Source organism: Sinocyclocheilus grahami, unplaced genomic scaffold (genome assembly GCF_001515645.1).
Source record: "Sinocyclocheilus grahami isolate Dianchi unplaced genomic scaffold, SAMN03320097.WGS_v1.1 scaffold553.1, whole genome shotgun sequence".
In the NCBI taxonomy this organism is placed as follows: domain Eukaryota; kingdom Metazoa; phylum Chordata; class Actinopteri; order Cypriniformes; family Cyprinidae; genus Sinocyclocheilus; species Sinocyclocheilus grahami.
In genome coordinates, this window is record NW_015505732.1 from 166941 (window position 1) to 185230 (window position 18290).

Below are 18290 nucleotides of genomic sequence, written 5' to 3' on the forward strand. Positions count from 1 at the left end.
GGGGGGGAAGCGCGTGCATGAACGTAATCGGCGTCGTTTACGTTAGGGGGGGGGAAGCGAGTGCATGAACGTAATCGGCGTTGTTTACGTTAGGGTAAAGTGTGCGTATGTGCTGTGATACTCTCCAAAATGGTGGAAGACAGTAACTCGGAGGAGAAAAATTGTTGAATAAAGTCATCACTTTTGTTTTCTTTGCGCACAAAAAAAGTTTTCTCTTAGCTTCGCAAAATTAAAGTTGAGCCACTGATGTCACATGGACTGTTTTACCGATTGTCCTTGCTACGTTTCAGTCTGGGAACATTTCAGTTGCATTGCTGTCTATGGAGGGTCAGAGAGCTCTCAGATTCCATCAAAAATATCTTAACTTGTGTTCCGAAGATGAACGGAGGTCTTACGGGTTTGGAACGGCATGAGGGTGAGTAATTAATGACAATTTTCATTTTGGGGTGACCTAACCCTTTTAATCTACGATGACAGCAGCAACTGTTAATCACGGTCAACACATTTGTACAGGTACCTGAAATACTGAAGAAAACAAAAATTATAATCTGCTGACACACTTTCTCCCCATTTTTACAAAATATTGAAATGGAGTCTTTTAGCACAGTTGTTCCATGCAATGCGACTTTGATGTAAATAGCCGTTTGCAGTTCATCGAATAGAAAGCTCCAAAATATTCTCACTTCCCTCATGTAGCTAGCAAAATTATTCAGACACCCAACACGTGTGACCATTACATGTGACTGCTCAGCTGCTTTCCCTTCATGACACATGAACTAAATGCCATCTATTCTGCACCCACCGTCAGATCTGACTGATCACTACAATATTTGCAGTTGAGCTGTGAAAGAAGAAGAAGAAGAAGAAGAAATAAATCAATAGTGTGTGAAAGGAAAATGCCAGCTGGTAAGAGTGGCTTATCATTTAACAATATTTTATAGACACTGAGGAAATGTGCCGCGCTTCAAAACAGCTCGACTGATAAAAATATGTAAATATTTGAACGAACACAAAACAGCATGATGAAGTTTGTCTTAAAGGCAAACGAATCTACAAACACACAGCGGCTATGGTTAGTGTCGAATGCATCCTCGCAAGCAAAATTCATTGTAATTTCTTAATTTTTCGAAATATCTACCGACAGATGGCGCTAATTTCGCTGCCAAAACGAAAACGGCATTTACATTCGAATTCAATCGGGAATAATGCCGTCTTTCACTAATCACACTTTCGTTACTCTCATCTGCGTCGAAGTTCAGTTCGTGGAGTTGTTCAGGGAACGACCGAAACAGTTCAAGCCAGCCTGTCTTTCCAGTCGCCGGAGAGAAGAGTGAAATTCACAGGAAAATTCAGCAAACATGGCTGCTGCGTGTGCTTTTTGTGTTTTCAGATTGTACCCTACCCCGTCTGATTTCAACTCCACAAATCTCCCGCAAAAGCCTCCGGTCGACCCGAACACATCCCCGGCAGCACCGAGCGAGCAATGCAACAATTCACCGCAACACAAACTCGCTGCAAAACTTTTATTTCCAAAGATTTTTTTTTTTTTTTTACAAAAAAAATCAACAGATCATGCACTGCACGACACATCCAGATCACATTCGAGAGAACCGGGATGTGATCTTACCGCGCACACAAACATGAGCTCCGGGGGAATGCGATCGAAGCGGCCCGTTACATTGTAGCATTCGTGAAGGAGGAAAGACGCGGGTGCTCCACTTTGTTACCTCCCAAAATGATGCGGAGAAATGTTCTGGGAATGAAGAAATCCTCCCCTTCGGATCTCAAAATGACGAAACGAGCGGGTCTTTCCGGGGCTTTACTCTCTCTCTCTCTCTCTCTGGGCCACCTCTGAAGATTTCTTGCACTATACCACACTGTTGATTTTTCTTTTGACTTCACCTCTGTAACTGCGAAGACTCTCTTTCCGCACGGCACCACCTTGTACCACTTGTCATGCAGCATGTCCATGTAGCCATCTGACTTGTAACGGCTGATGAATTCAGATATGTTGGAGGTGAGCGGTGAGTTCTGGGGCAGTCCGATCCCGTAACCTGAAGGGGGGAACCCACTCAGTCAGTCCAATTCATCAAAACACCTCCAGAACAAACAGAATGTGCTACAAAGCTTCATTAAACTGCCTGTCTATGAACCACTAATAGAGTTTCGAACAATTTCTTTAAGTGTTTTATAGGAAACGATCATTACGTGCCCACTGAGCTGAAATAATGGAGGGACGAGGGAAACAAATACATGACAAAAACAGCGAATCATCTCGACTACATCTTTGTTTTCATCTTTGCTCCTTGTGTTGTGTTTATTTATATATATATATATATATTTGTTTTTTTTCTCTTCTTCTTTAATGTAAACTCTGTGATTGTCTCAATGGAAGTGTCTTGCACTGTTGGTTGTTCCCTGTCTTGTTATGTGCATTAAGCAATAAAAAAAAGTTTAATAAAAGGACTTTTATGTATACTGTGCCGTTTCCTTTTTTGTTTTTTTTTCTCCATCTTCACTTCTCAAACGGGTCCCGTCTCGTCAGCGCCTCTAGCGGCGAGTCTGCGGAAGGTCTGGGAAGAAAAAACAAAGTGTGATTTCATGAAATTTGACATGCAAATTCCAATTTTCACAAAGACAAAAATATCACTGTGTTTCTGTGAGGCCTCATATTTAGAAGCTTGCAAACCACATTCTGTAGTAATGATTAGCACCAAAAATGTAGGCTATTCGATTTTTACTCCTCACCCCAGACTTTTCATTGTGTGCTTTTCTTTTAGTGAAGAGCAGGCAAAAGCACGCACATCAATCTCAACTGGGTGCTCGACTAAGAAACAAGTGGAACATTTTTGGATGTAAACTTGGCAACACCAAAAGCTCCAAAAGTTATCAAAACATTTATTTTTTTTAAAAACTGTCGCATAGCATATGTGATGTTTCGAGCACGCAGGCTCTTCATCAGACAAATGAACAACACTGATATCCCAATCTTTATAGGCCTACCTCCAGGTGATCAAAGGTCACATGACCGTACCATATTATCATGATAATAATAATAATACCAAAACAATAACATATCAAGCAAGGCGAAAAACATAGAAACCAAAATAAGAAATAAAAATAAATCAAAAACATATAAAGCTATGCAAAATACACAAATATAATATGTTTTTTTTTAGACCCATAAAGTATTTAGTTTATATATATATATACACATGCATACATACATATATTAAATAAAGATGACAAACGTTAATCCCTCAATAATCCATGTTATAGCAGCATAATGTAAAAAAAGGAAATTTGAACTTTTTCACAAATGAGTTAACATGACCATTGCCATAATTTCAATTTAGTTTTTGAAGTTTCTGAAATGATTTATCTACGTTGTACTTATGATTTAAATTTTATAAAAAAGTAAAATAAATTAAAAAATAAATTACATATATACACACAAATATTTAAAAATCCTAAAACTTTATTTTCTGGTTAGGGAAAAAAGAGAGATGTTTGTAATCTCAAACACCATCTAAAGTAAAAAAAAAAAAAAAAAAACACTTTCCACAACATAGTTAAATGGTTAACTAGCTAAATGTGCTATTGGCTATTTTCAGAAAACATCAGTTAAAAAATCAGCAAACAGTGAAGCAAATATGGACCACAAAACACTTCATGACTAAAGAACAAAAACCAAAAAATAAAATAATTATAAAAAATACTGTAATATCTGTTGGCCAGTTATATACAAATTACAGCATATAAAACTCAATTTACAACATTTATAAAACATAATAAAAAATATTGTTATTCTGTGAACAGTTCTTGGAGTAAAAACCAATTTGAACTAGATGTTTGAAACCGTACAAAACCACAGCTTTTGCGTTTGAATAACTCAAAACATTACAGTTACTACAATTGCAATTGTAGTCCCTTTTCAGACATCAGATGTATTTACATTGTGACTGGATGTACAATCAGCTGCATTTGTGTTTGTAAAGGTGTGGCCCAAATGGCCCATGCAGGCAAACGACCCATACAGGGAAATGACCAATACAATTAGAATTTCTAAGGCACTGTTTGCAGGGTCTCCAGCGGGACGTCCTAACAGTATGGTGACTATTGCTTGTGACACATTTGTCTCCACGTTTAAAATTCTGTCTCACAGACAGTATTTGGGTTAAGATTCATTGAAAGTTCACATTCTAACATCACTGCTCATTAACTGTGCTACAATACTACCTTGAATATATTCATCTCCACACAACAACTTTATCAAGCTTCCTGATTTTATATTAGAAGAAATCTAGAAGAAAGACCCCCCTCCCCCCCTTATGCATACCAGTGACTAAAATATACATATTAGGTATGAGAGTGAGTTTTGATATTAGGATAGGGTAATGTTTTTGATTGGCCTTTGGGCTGGTTTTTTTAGTCAGACCTGGCAACCCTGTCCAGTAGTGTGTTTCGGCCCATATTCTAATAGGATTTAGTGGTTTTAATATGCTGCCAATACAAAGCAACAATTTACCAGTAGAGACCCACAGGAACCATTACAGTTTTCATTAAAACCAATCAAATTCCCATTATAACCATTAAACCCCCCCCCCCCCAAGCAGGTTGATCTCCCTTTTGAGATAATCATTTAAAAATATAATTGAATGCAGCTCACTTACAGTTCACATTTACAGGAAGACTGTAGTATTTAAAGACTATCTTAGGAGAGTTAAATGGAATGATATTCAGAATTTCTCATTAGTTGATGTTGCTTGGATCAATTTTAAAGTTTTATTTTTTTAAGTAGTGGACAGATTTGCCCCCCTTAGACAGGTAAGAGTTAGGCAAAGATCTAGTCCTTGGATGGATCAGAAAATACTGGAAATATTAAAAAAGTAGGAATAGGACTCTCTCGATTTATAGGAGAACTAAGAATCAGGAGGACTATATACAATTTATAGCACTTAGAAATTTAGGACAGACAAATATAAAGGAGGCAAAAAAAGTAATTTTATTAAGGAACAAATACAAGAAAAAAAAAGGGAGATCCTAAAAATGTGTGGAAGGTGCTGAGTAGGTTCCAATCAATTGGAAAATCGAAAGTTTCTGTATCCAAGGATTACATATTGATGGCAAGATAGAATTTGATAAAAGTAAAGTTGCTAATAAATTGAATTCATTCTTTTCATTAATTGCAAATAGCTTAGTGGATAAACTTCCTCTGTCTAAGGGAATTTATGGGATTGATTTCGTTAAGAGATTTTATACAAAACAAGAGGTGTTGTCAGACTCTTTCTCTTTTACCAGTTACTTTAGATCAAATTACTAAAATGTTAGAGGAGCTTCAAGTGTATTAAGTCAACTGGGCTGGACGATATTCCAGCTAGATTTTTAAGAGATGCTGCAGATATTATAGCTCCAACTATTACACTTATTGATAACCTTTCCTTGGAAAAGCGTATAGTCCCATCTGAAATGAAGTTAGCCAAAATCATTCCATTATTCAAAAAAGGAAATAGATACAATCCTGGAAATTACCGTCCAATCTCCATTCTTAGTGTGGCCTCAAACAAATTTATAAAATAGACTAAAATGGTATAAACAGATGTATTAATATGTATGCAAGAATTGTTTAATTTATGATTTTCAATCAGGTTTCAGATCCTATTCGACTGATACTTCTTTACTTTATTTAACAGATTTTATAAGAAAGCAGATTGATGAAGGTAAAATGCGTGGTTTGGTACTTTTGGATCATTAAAAAAAAAGCAATATGCTTAGATAAATTAAGTGTCATAGGTTTTTCAAGTAAAGTGATAGCCTGGTTGAATTCAAATTTAACTGGGAGAGTTCAGAGGGTAGAAACTGATGGGGTTCTTTCTGATGAAACTATTGTTAAAAATGGAGTCCTTCAGGGAAGTGTTTTAGGCCCTCTTTTGTTTCTCTTATACATAAATGACATGCAAGCAGTTTGTGATTGTATTTTGTTTTTGTATGCCGAGGATTCTGCTTTATTGGTTTCAGACAGGGAAGTTGGTAGGATACAAGTGAATTTAGGTGAGGAGCTTTGCATGGTAAGAGACTGACTTTCTGAAAACAAACTCTTGTTGCATTTAGATAAAATGGATTGGATGTCTGATTTGCCACATAAAAAATTTTTACAAAAAAAAATATCAAAACAAACTGATAAGATGAGTTTTAGGGTTTAGTCGTTTTACACATGTTGATGTTTCCCATTTTAAGCATCTTGATTGGTTACCTATAGAAAGCACAATAGAACATATTAAAGTAAAAATGGTACATAAGAATATCAATAATAGAACTCCTTCATATTTTAATGCCTTTTTTCCAGGGTAAAGGAGCAACATTGTTATAGGCAAAGTCTTATGGATATCACATTGTCGTTTTAAAACTATGTATGCTCGTATGTCTTTTGAATACTCTGGGGCACAAGTTTGGAATAAGTTACCTCTTGATATTAAAGGTATTCTGAATATGGCTAGTTTTAGTTTAAAAGTTAAAAGTAGGCTATTTTATTGATGAATCTGTATTTGTATATGTTGTGTATGTGTTTAATTGTGATTGTAAATTTTGTTAATGTGTAATCTTATTATAATTTATGGATGTATATGCAATTTGCGGATTACATCATGTTTTCCTCCAGGAGATTTCTGTACTCAGTTCCATCTTTTCCAGTCTCTTCCACAGAGAAGGTTCCCCTTGGATGGTGTTCACAGCAACACAGGTTTTCACCAAACATGAATTTTGTAATCTTCCAGATTGTTTAGTCTTCAGTCCAGGATCACACCTCTTCAGTTCACAGCTTTACCACGTTTTCTGTTCTCCAGTGTATGAATGGCCGGCGATATAGCTGTCACACCTGTACTTCAATATTGTAAATATTTTTCAGAGTATTAGTGAGCCATGTTTAAAAGAAAAAAAAAGGAATCTGCTATGTATTGACAATAACTTCACCCAGTTTAGTCAAAGCCAGTGGCCTATAGTGGTTCTCAACTCAGGTGCTGGTGTCCCACTGCTCTGCATATTTTGTATGTCTCCTTTATCTGGCACACTAAGTTTAACCCCTCCCCCCCCCCCACCCCCCAAGTTTATTTCTTGCCCCAAATTAAAGCAATTAACAGTGAAAGAAATTGGTAGATTATCGTGGGTGGATACCAATGTAAATATAATAGAATTACAAAAGCAATTATTAATATATTGATAAGTTATATTCAACTTTTAATTTAAAGTAATATAAATAAATACATAACAATACAAGCATGATAATATATAAAAATAGCTAAGCTTACATGTTTTCTTTTAAGCTCATTGAAGCTATATATATACTTTTTGATTAAATAGATTCAGTTCACTTGGATTTTCTTATATCTGCCTTCTCAAACTTTAATGGCAACTGCTTTGTGCTCCCCTGCCTTGTAAATGCATTTAAATTCTTTCCATAATCAGAAATTCTCGATTCTCATGAGAAACGATTCTCATGAGAAGTGAATGTCGACGTTCTTCATTTTTTTGCGTGATTGGCTGTTCGCTGCAGATGTCACCCTTTCAGAGAATATTTATATCATGGCTTGTGAACCCGCTCAACCTGATCTAAACCAGGTTGGATTTATTTGGTTTTGGTCTCTAAATCTACTCTGAACCTTTGTTCAGCTACCTTTGTGTAACAGGCCTCGAGGGTTTTCACACCATTCCTCAAGTCTCTGCAGCACTGGATATCGCCCTTATTTAACTCAGCTAAATTAACTCATCAGCTCATCTGTGATAGTAGTGAGGAAGCTCCTCAAACCCCTCTGATGTTTTGAAAATCTCCCCTATATACCCTCATTCACTATTGCCACATCAGTCTACTAATATAGTCCACTGGAAAGAGTGAATGAAAATAAGTGAAATCAATTTGACACTAAATGAGTTCTTGTGTGTAGCCTGTGCTGCTGATGTTGAATTTTTTTTTTCATGTTGCAGTCTTATGCTAAAATATTAAAATATATAGATGTTTATTTATTTATTTTTTTTAAGAAAAAGAAAGAAAGAAAAGCTGGAGCATCACACTGATTTACATGATCTTCATATTGCTTAATATTGCAAACTGGCACTTGTTATCATTTTAAAAATATATATATTACATAATCATAAACACATTGCATTGTAGCACAAATAGTTTTACCATTTACTGCACATTTGTTATTCATTAATGAATCATCTTGCACATTCACACAAAATAGCTTACTATTTTCACACACCTCTCTATATAAGGGCTAATAACAAGTGACAATGCATAAAACCAAACCATAAGGTCAGAGGACTTGTCTGCAGAGCTCATAGACAAATCTGGCTTTTGATTTGCTATTTTGGTGTATTGAGTGTAAATTGATGTGATGGGAAAAAAAAGTCTGCACAACATGCAAAGAAAAAAAAACTGTGAAAAGCACTATGCAAATGTTCATTTTATGTCACAGGCACCCAAATTATTACAGATCACAAATACACTAATGTCAAGATATCAATACTGTCATTCAATATAGGCATGTACTCCTTTTTAACACTTTTTTTTTTTTGATTATATTATGCCTCACATGCAAAACGCTCAATTTGGGAATTTAGAGTGTTCATATGAAAATGTTAACTTCAGCAATGCTGATGTTCCAGTTGTCTACCACTAGGTGTCAATAAGCATGCTGCAGATCTATTAGACTTGCTGAAGCGGCCCATCGGATGAGGCGAGGAAGGCTGCATCTGAATTCAGAAACACATAAAAAGTTTCTGGTCGACTAGTAGTCGTTCATTTTAAGGGGTCATATGATGCATTTCAATATTTCCTTTCTCTTTGGAGTGTTACAAGCTCTTGGTGCATAAAGAAGATCTGTAAAGTTGCAAAGACTAAAGTCTCAAATCCAAAGAGATATTCTTTATAAAAGTTAAGACTTGTCCACACCCTCCTAAAACTCCTCCTAAAACGGTTTTATTGGTTTTGTCTCGTCGTGCCGGGAGATGGCATCACAATATGGTGAGGGGCGTACCATTTACGTCACACGCTTGAGGTATTCAGCCAATCACAACGCTCTGGATAGCTGGCTAATCAGCGTACACCTCGCTTTTCAGAACGATGAGCTTTAGAGGAGCAACAATAATGTACATTATGTGGAAAACAATGTGTTTTTTAAACCTTAAACCGCATAAACACATTGCGTTACACCAAATACACAACATAATGTTCTTTTTGGCAACATCATATGACCCCTTTAATAAACCCTTTAAATCATGATAATGAGCCTTCAATTGCCTACATAGCCTAATGAACTCTTGCCACAGCACACCGTTCACCACATATAGCCCGCCCAATTACTACTCAAAACTAGCCTGAAAATAGCCCAATTGCTTTCGAGGGGGTCCCCCAGTAAAAATCGCATTCAGGGGGTAAAATACAAATTTTTTTGGCGGGGTTCTCCTGGTACAATTCACATTCCAGGGCCTAAATATCACGTTATTGGGGTCGCTTCAACCTGCTGACATAAAACACAACCGGCGGCAATCGCGGATTTGGCAACACTGGTCCGCAAACTACGTTTCATATAACTCCTCCCCGAACTTCCCGCTGCCCTGTATCTTGTTCTCTCATTGGCTGTAGGTCATCGCCGATGTGTTTTTCAGTCAGAACTCATTTCACACAGCGTGATTGTGAATTGCCGACAGCTCCAGATATTTAGCATATTTATAATAGTTTACGGGCTTCGGCGACACATCGGCGATTCCCTCTGTTCGCGTCTTTGATAATTCACACTGTGTGATTGTCACTCGCACGAACGAGCACCGATTTGCCTCCGATGTCGGGCATTTGTCGGCGATTTCGCAAAACCTGTCGGCGAGTGAAAAATCTGGTTAAAATCGTGCAGTGTGAACTCGGCATTAGTCATTGTTTTCTTATTTGATTCAACATTTTATTATGAAACTTTTAAGGAAAGTATTCAGACCCCCTTACATTTTTCACTCTTTGTTATATTGCAGCCATTGGAGAGGATCTGCAAGGAGGAATGGCAGAGGATCCCCAAATCCAGGTGTGAAAAACTTGTTGCATCTTTCCCAAAAAGACTCATGGCTGTATTAGATCAAAAGGGTGCTTCTATTAAATACTGAGCAAAGGGTCTGAATACTTAGGACCATGTGATTATTTCAGTTTTTCTTTTTTAATAAATCTGCAAAAATGTCAACAATTCTGTGTTTTTCTGTCGATATGGGGTGCTGTGTGTACATTGAGGAAAACAAATTAACTTAAATGATTTTAGCAAATGGCTGCAATATAACAAAGAGTGAACAATTTAAGGGGGTCTGAATACTTTCCGTACCCACTGTATGTGAAGATAAGAATTTCTTAGTATTTGGTTTCTCCCCCTTTTCTTCTCTTCAATCACAGCAGCATTCAAGCGGTCTCAGAAATGTGTGACTGTAAACATGAAGCCCAGCAGATGTCAGTAGCAAATCACAATGAATGTCACTAAAAGAAATGATTGAGCTATTTGGTGTTTCTGAAGTACTACTACTTATAAAAAGCCTGTGGTATTTTGCAAGAAGGGTTATATTTGTGTTTGGCAGAATGGGAGGTCAACACGCTTTCTTTTAGCATTACATACTTTTATCAACAGCTAATAGGATTTCTGCTGAATTCCACTCTATTCTTTTACATTTACTTTGAATTTGGACATAATAGGCCATGATATAACAAACAGTTGCAGTTGACATTTTATGACAATTCAGTTTACTTAATTACTTTGTGTTAGAGGTATTTTTGAATATACAACTATTTATACAAACACACTGGGGTCTTATAGTGGGTCATTCTGAACAGCCTGCAAGTGGAAGTTTGCAAAACCCTACCTCTCTCGTTCTCGCTATCGCTCTCTCTCTATTCATTCATTCTTTTTTTCTTTAGCATATTCCGTGGGCAAGAATTATTTAAATTTTAATTATTTGACTTCACAATATCCGGAAGAAACACGCTGTAGTCTGAACAAGCCATTTGTTGTAAAGAGTTTTCTGTTAAAGAGAATATCTCCTTTTAGAGTATAGACTTTGAGCTTGGTAACCTTGCAGACCTTTTTTTTTTTTTATCTCAAACAGACTTACACACTAACTAAAGTTGAAAAAATGAAAAAGCATAATAAGACCCCTTAAAGTCTTGAATACACTGTAAAAAATTACCGTGAATTTAACCGTGAAAGACTGCAAAAATGCTACAATAAAAACCTGTTAAATGGTTAACGGTAAATTCCCCTACTTTATACGGTGAAAAACTGTATTGGACATTACATGTATTGGACATTAATTTTGCGGTAGTATACCGTTTTTGGAAGTGAAAAAAACCCTATAAGTTACAGTGAATAACCGTAAATTGACATTCCCAGATTTCCCTGCGTTACATTTCAAATGTGATGTTTTTTTGTTGAAATAGTTTTCTTCTTAGGTTTTTTTCTTATCAGGTTTGTATATTAGGGTTGTGTGTTACACCTAATGTTGTTAAATGAATGTTTATTGCATTATTTCAGTTTCATGTGTGTTACCGTGATGGTGTTTAGTGTTTGTGTGAACGACACGGTGCACCTTCTATACATGTTATTATTTAAAAGCTGCTTGTGATGGGCTTTGGTTCATCGTGTGACTTTCTCATCACCTCCTGCATTTGGTGGTTATCAGTGTATTACAAAGGTACAAAACAGATTTCAGTACTTCAATAGGTTGGTATATTAACATTATATCAGTTAATGAAATTACGGACTTTAACTGTAAATTTAAGTTAAAACCGTAAAATCTAAAACGTTGCTACCGTATTTTTTACGGTAAAATTCCGGCAACCACAGCTGCCGGTTTTTTACCATAAAATTTTACGGAATTTTTTTACAGTGTAGTTTTTGAGCTCTTTATCATGATTCATGATTCACTGGACTTTGTATCACAAGTGCAGTGTTGTACCAGGTGCGTTACCGAGCAAGTTTACTACATCATGAAAGCCACTTCACAAGTTCGCACTTACATATAATTGGATTGAGCAAATAGTAAGCATGCTGTCCTGAGGGAGGGATCAGAGCTCGGAATGCAGCCTGAACCCAAAGAAATCCCCCAATCCCTAGTATGGGATGGTTATGTTTTAATAGTGAGGAGTTGGGGTGGAGGAGGGATGCCAGAAATATGTCATTGTAAGTTGGCTGTATATATACACACGTATTGAGCTAGTTAAGCTGATTATCTGAACGAGTTCCACCTCTGCCGAATTGGTTGATTATCTGATCATGCTCCTCCCGAACCTTGTTAATAAAACGTCATATGTGGAGCTGGTTACGTGATGAAAACATCAAAATGTTTTAATTTTACAAATCATACACTATAGAAAAGTGTATTGAACTCATAACATAGTATTGTGCAAGGAGTCACGCAAAAGTCTTTATTAATTGATAATATGCCCCTGTAATCATTTTTTGTGTAAAAATGAACAAAAGTTGTATGGTGTTTTACTGGCACTAGTGTTTTTTTTTTCTCCTGTATATCAGCACTGGGACGTTTTGCACTCCAATCGTCTGTGACATCAGATGTAAGCAGTCAGAGTTCAGTTTAATTCCAGTTTGTCTGTAACTTGGTGACATACAAAGCTTGAACCTTTGGCTTCATTTGGAATGGCAAGCAATGCTGCTGAAGGCGTGGTGATATATCACATGCTCTAACCTGAAAGTTATGTTTTGTTTCAAATCGCCAGTAGGAAGATTTAATGTTCCCTTTGGTGAAGTATTTTCAATTTTAATGAATTAAAATTCTATAAACTTGCTTGCTTTTGACCTTATGTTACTTACTGATGGACAGCAGTGATGGGAAATCTGATTCAATCGAACCCGTTAAAAATAAAGATTAAGTTAATATTTTACGTCATCACTTAATGACGTCACTAAGATGCATCTAACAACTCTGTGTAATACTATGTCATGCTGAAAAATTCAAATAAAGTCACATGCGAAATGCTTATTGCTGATTATTTTTTAATTCACTTACATTAATTGTGTTTGTTCTCAGTTTCATTAAGTGATTCAGTGATGTTTTACATGATTAAAATGGGGTAAGATGACTCCTAGATCATATAAAGATCATAGATGGTACAAAATCTCATCTCAACAACATTTGATGAATGCCTACAATCTTCAGAATTTTGTAATTTCATCTGAATATCAACATTTGCTAGATTTAGTCAGTTAAAACTGTTTTGTGGTTATCAGATCTAATTTTGTGTCTCTAGAAAATAGTTATCTGGGAAAAGTCACAGTTTATTAAGGTGAAGGCTTAGTCTGAAGAGGTTACACTATATTTTTTGGGTGTTTGGAATGTACAGATTGGATTGTTTTTATGAACTCTGGTTCAGACATAGATGAAGTAGCAAGCTATGTCAACTTTTGTGAGAGAAATTAAAGAGATGCAACAGTGACCCACCTACAATTAGTACTTCAGCATTTGAAAAGCCGAAAACATTTGCAAAATTGCTTTTTATTGATTTCACATATTTTAGTTAGGAAACGTATTAATGATTTCAGTTTGGATTTTAGTATTGTAGGAGAGATTTTAGATTTTCTTGCACAGAGAACACAGAGTGAACGTAAATGATTGTCTCTCTGCAAGCTTAGTGTCATCCACATGGGTCACCTCAAGGATCTGTCCTCTCTCCTTTATTTATTGTGAGTACAAATATTTGTAAGTATACATTTTAGTAATAGACATATAGTAAAATTTGCAGATGACTTTGTAATTGTTAGTTTATTAAGTAAGGAGGTTCTGTGGTTGATGTTTTTATACCTGGTGTCAAGATGCTTTTTTAAAACTTAATGTCCTCAAAAGAAATGACCTTTGATCTTACCTCGAGGAAGCAATCTATTCAGTATAAAAAAACAGTTTAAAATGAGATTTTTATGTGGCTTGTTGCTAAAACCAAACTGCCTTCAGAACTTTAACTGTGACGTAATTTTGTGTAAAAATGAACAAAAGTTGTATGGTGTTTTACTGGCACTAGTGTTTTTTTTTTTCTCCTGTATATCAGCACTGGGACGTTTTGCACTCCAATCGTCTGTGACATCAGATGTAAGCAGTCAGAGTTCAGTTTAATTCCAGTTTGTCTGTAACTTGGTGACATACAAAGCTTGAACCTTTGGCTTCATTTGGAATGGCAAGCAATGCTGCTGAAGGCGTGGTGATATATCACATGCTCTAACCTGAAAGTTATGTTTTGTTTCAAATCGCCAGTAGGAAGATTTAATGTTCCCTTTGGTGAAGTATTTTCAATTTTAATGAATTAAAATTCTATAAACTTGCTTGCTTTTGACCTTATGTTACTTACTGATGGACAGCAGTGATGGGAAATCTGATTCAATCGAACCCGTTAAAAATAAAGATTAAGTTAATATTTTACGTCATCACTTAATGACGTCACTAAGATGCATCTAACAACTCTGTGTAATACTATGTCATGCTGAAAAATTCAAATAAAGTCACATGCGAAATGCTTATTGCTGATTATTTTTTAATTCACTTACATTAATTGTGTTTGTTCTCAGTTTCATTAAGTGATTCAGTGATGTTTTACATGATTAAAATGGGGTAAGATGACTCCTAGATCATATAAAGATCATAGATGGTACAAAATCTCATCTCAACAACATTTGATGAATGCCTACAATCTTCAGAATTTTGTAATTTCATCTGAATATCAACATTTGCTAGATTTAGTCAGTTAAAACTGTTTTGTGGTTATCAGATCTAATTTTGTGTCTCTAGAAAATAGTTATCTGGGAAAAGTCACAGTTTATTAAGGTGAAGGCTTAGTCTGAAGAGGTTACACTATATTTTTTGGGTGTTTGGAATGTACAGATTGGATTGTTTTTATGAACTCTGGTTCAGACATAGATGAAGTAGCAAGCTATGTCAACTTTTGTGAGAGAAATTAAAGAGATGCAACAGTGACCCACCTACAATTAGTACTTCAGCATTTGAAAAGCCGAAAACATTTGCAAAATTGCTTTTTATTGATTTCACATATTTTAGTTAGGAAACGTATTAATGATTTCAGTTTGGATTTTAGTATTGTAGGAGAGATTTTAGATTTTCTTGCACAGAGAACACAGAGTGAACGTAAATGATTGTCTCTCTGCAAGCTTAGTGTCATCCACATGGGTCACCTCAAGGATCTGTCCTCTCTCCTTTATTTATTGTGAGTACAAATATTTGTAAGTATACATTTTAGTAATAGACATATAGTAAAATTTGCAGATGACTTTGTAATTGTTAGTTTATTAAGTAAGGAGGTTCTGTGGTTGATGTTTTTATACCTGGTGTCAAGATGCTTTTTTAAAACTTAATGTCCTCAAAAGAAATGACCTTTGATCTTACCTCGAGGAAGCAATCTATTCAGTATAAAAAACAGTTATAAATGAGATTTTTATGTTGCTTGTATGCTATAACCAAACTGCCTTCAGAACTTAACTGTGACGTAATATCAAAGTTTTTTTGTGTCTACTTGCTAATATATATATATTTACATAGGGTTATTATTCATAATTCCATGAATTTGATATATTTCAGACATTTTCACTTTTCATTAAAACCTATTGGTTATTTTAGTGAAATCATTCAATTTGCATGCATAATGTAGCTATTATGACATTTCTTCAATTAAAATATGGGCAATGAAATATGTAAATATCCACATGCCTGTATATATGTCATATAATACATTTACCTTCCAGTTGAATCTCTTTTACTGGGATTCTCCTTTGTCTGTCATTGGTTATTCAGTTATTCAACTACATTTTAACAACACAATTTTAAAAATAATTTTTGATTTAGTATTTTACATTAATGAAACATGGCCTTTTTGAATAATTTTACAGTTTGTGCTATGATAACTAAATTAGCAAAAAATGATATTTATTTCCCTTAATAACATATTGACTGATGCATCATCATCCTGCACAAGCTAAGCTTACATCTAAATATGTTACAATTTAAAAGTAAATTTAAAGTTACTTCTCTCGAAATAAAATATGTTGCATGTTTTAATATTACTTGATAAAGACAAAAAGTCAAAATAAGTCACTACAAGTGGGCATTCAATACAGTTAAGCACACCTCTCTTTCAATAGGGTCATAACTCTGTTTGTAGTCTGTTTTTGATACCTTTGCTGCAAAACGAATTTCCCCTTGAGGAAAAGTGAAGGAAAGAACAGAATGATAATCGATATTGAGAACTCTGCCTGCAGTGATGAACACAGACCACTAGAGGACAGTGAAATCCTTCTCTTCATATGATGCACATTCAGAACTCAGAAGGGCAGTATAGATTTGAATATAGTTATAGATTTGAAAGTTACTGCTGTTTTTTTTTTTTTTCTTCTTCTTCACCACATAATCTGGAGTACGTCCCCCACACATACACACACACACAGTGGTAGTTATATAACAAAACCCCTTCTGGAATAGATCTACTAGAAAACCATTAAGGAGTTCTCATTTAATGAGGTTAAACACAAGGGAGACGCCCATTAGGGTAAAATAGTTACTTAATTGAACGTTACATTAGAGGTATAATTTACAATATTTTTTGTCATATTATAAAACATGCAATACATAGCACTAGCCTATTATTAGTGTTAACAAAAATGGAATAACCACAATGAGTAGACTAAACTCTTAAAAATATTCTATATATCATTCTTTGATGATTGGCATTCATGGTTTCACGAAGAACCTTTAACATCCATGCAGTCTTTCCATTTCACAAAAGGTTCTTTATAGTAGAAACTGGAACTGTTCACTGAAAGGTTCTTTCGGGATCCAAAAATGTTTCTTCTATGGCATCAGTGCAAAACCTTTACTTTGAAAAGTGTTAAAAGGCCAAAAGGTGCCATCCCTAAACCCCACGGCAACTGTTTTTACAGAGTTGTCATCAGTTCCATATCATCATGTCTTTAGTAAATGATTTCAAAAGATTCCCAAGACAATATCAGCAATTATAACATAATAAATTATAAACCAAATTCACATATTGATTAATGTGCAATAAGTATAACAATATACACAAAATAATCTAAATTACATAAAGACCTGCCCTGTGTTCTGAATCATGTAATCCAGTTCCCATGCAGCCTAGCATGAATAATGCAGTTACACTGCTTTAACCTAATAGCTATTTCCGATTTCTCTCAAGTAAACGTTACGTAACTGTACTTCAGTAATGTTTAGTTTCTGGGTCGAAGAAGCCCTATAAAGCAAGAGCTGGGATTTGTCTGATTAAAAAATGAGCCTCATCAGGTGATATTGAATTAAAGACATCCGTCAGGGATTGGATCCTGCGAGGCTTGGAAGGGAAATGGAACTTGAACATTGACATATTCCAAATGATGTACCTAAAATTGGAATCCCATTAGTGCAACGTGCAAAGGAACTCATCCCTCACAGCATGCCGTGGCTATAGGAAGATAGCAAAGCAGCAATATGAAACCATAAAACCCAGAGACATGCCGCACATGATTTGAGGAATTATTATGATCAAGCATTTTTTGACGTTCATCATGAACAACATACTAATAATTTAGTTTTCCTTTATGGTCTCATCAGTTCTGTATTGTTGTAGCAGGTGTCGGACGATGATTAACCAATTTACCTTCCACACCTTCACATTACCTGATTGCATTCCACTCTCTACTGTGAAAGTAGAAGTTGGGACTTTCTCTCATGCCTGTTTTGGCATGTATTTAAAGGAGTCATATGATGCGATTTTCAATTTGGCCTTTCTCTTTGGAGTGTTACAAGCTCTTGGTGCATAAAGAAGATCTGTAAAGTTACAAAGACTAAAGTCTCAAATCCAAAGAGATATTCTTTATAAAAGTTAAGTCAACCACGCCTACCTAAAACGGCTCGTTCTAACACACCCCCACATGTCTACATCACGATGTGGGAAGATTTGCATAACGCCGCCCAACTGTTCACGCAAAGATAAAAGGCGTAACTTTTATTCACGCTGTATTGTTGTTGCCGCCACCGCCATGTCGCAAAGGCGCTGTGTTTCATTGTGAAAGCGAAACTACTTTGTTTGGTCTTCCAAAAGAGGACGATATTTGCTTCGTCATGCCTGGAGCTGATCCGTGCTGGTCGCTGAGGAAATACATCAACGTCACGCTGTCGATCGCCGGATCGGCTATCACCGGTCATCACATGTGGTTGCCGCAAGCCCGCTGGACGCTCCTTCGTCGAATCCG

The 18290-nt window shown here is 35.7% G+C and overlaps 1 protein-coding gene across 1 annotated transcript in view; it reads right to left on the reverse strand.

Annotated features, from left to right (window-relative positions):
* The window catches only part of LOC107556027 (zinc finger protein 618-like), a 52140-nt gene extending 50317 nt beyond the window's left edge, over window positions 1–1823 (reverse strand). The window contains exon 1 of the mRNA XM_016238997.1: window positions 1628–1823. The gene's annotated coding sequence lies outside the window, so the exon portion shown is untranslated. The remainder of the gene's footprint in view (window positions 1–1627) is intronic.
* Between the last annotated feature and the right edge of the window lie 16467 nt (window positions 1824–18290).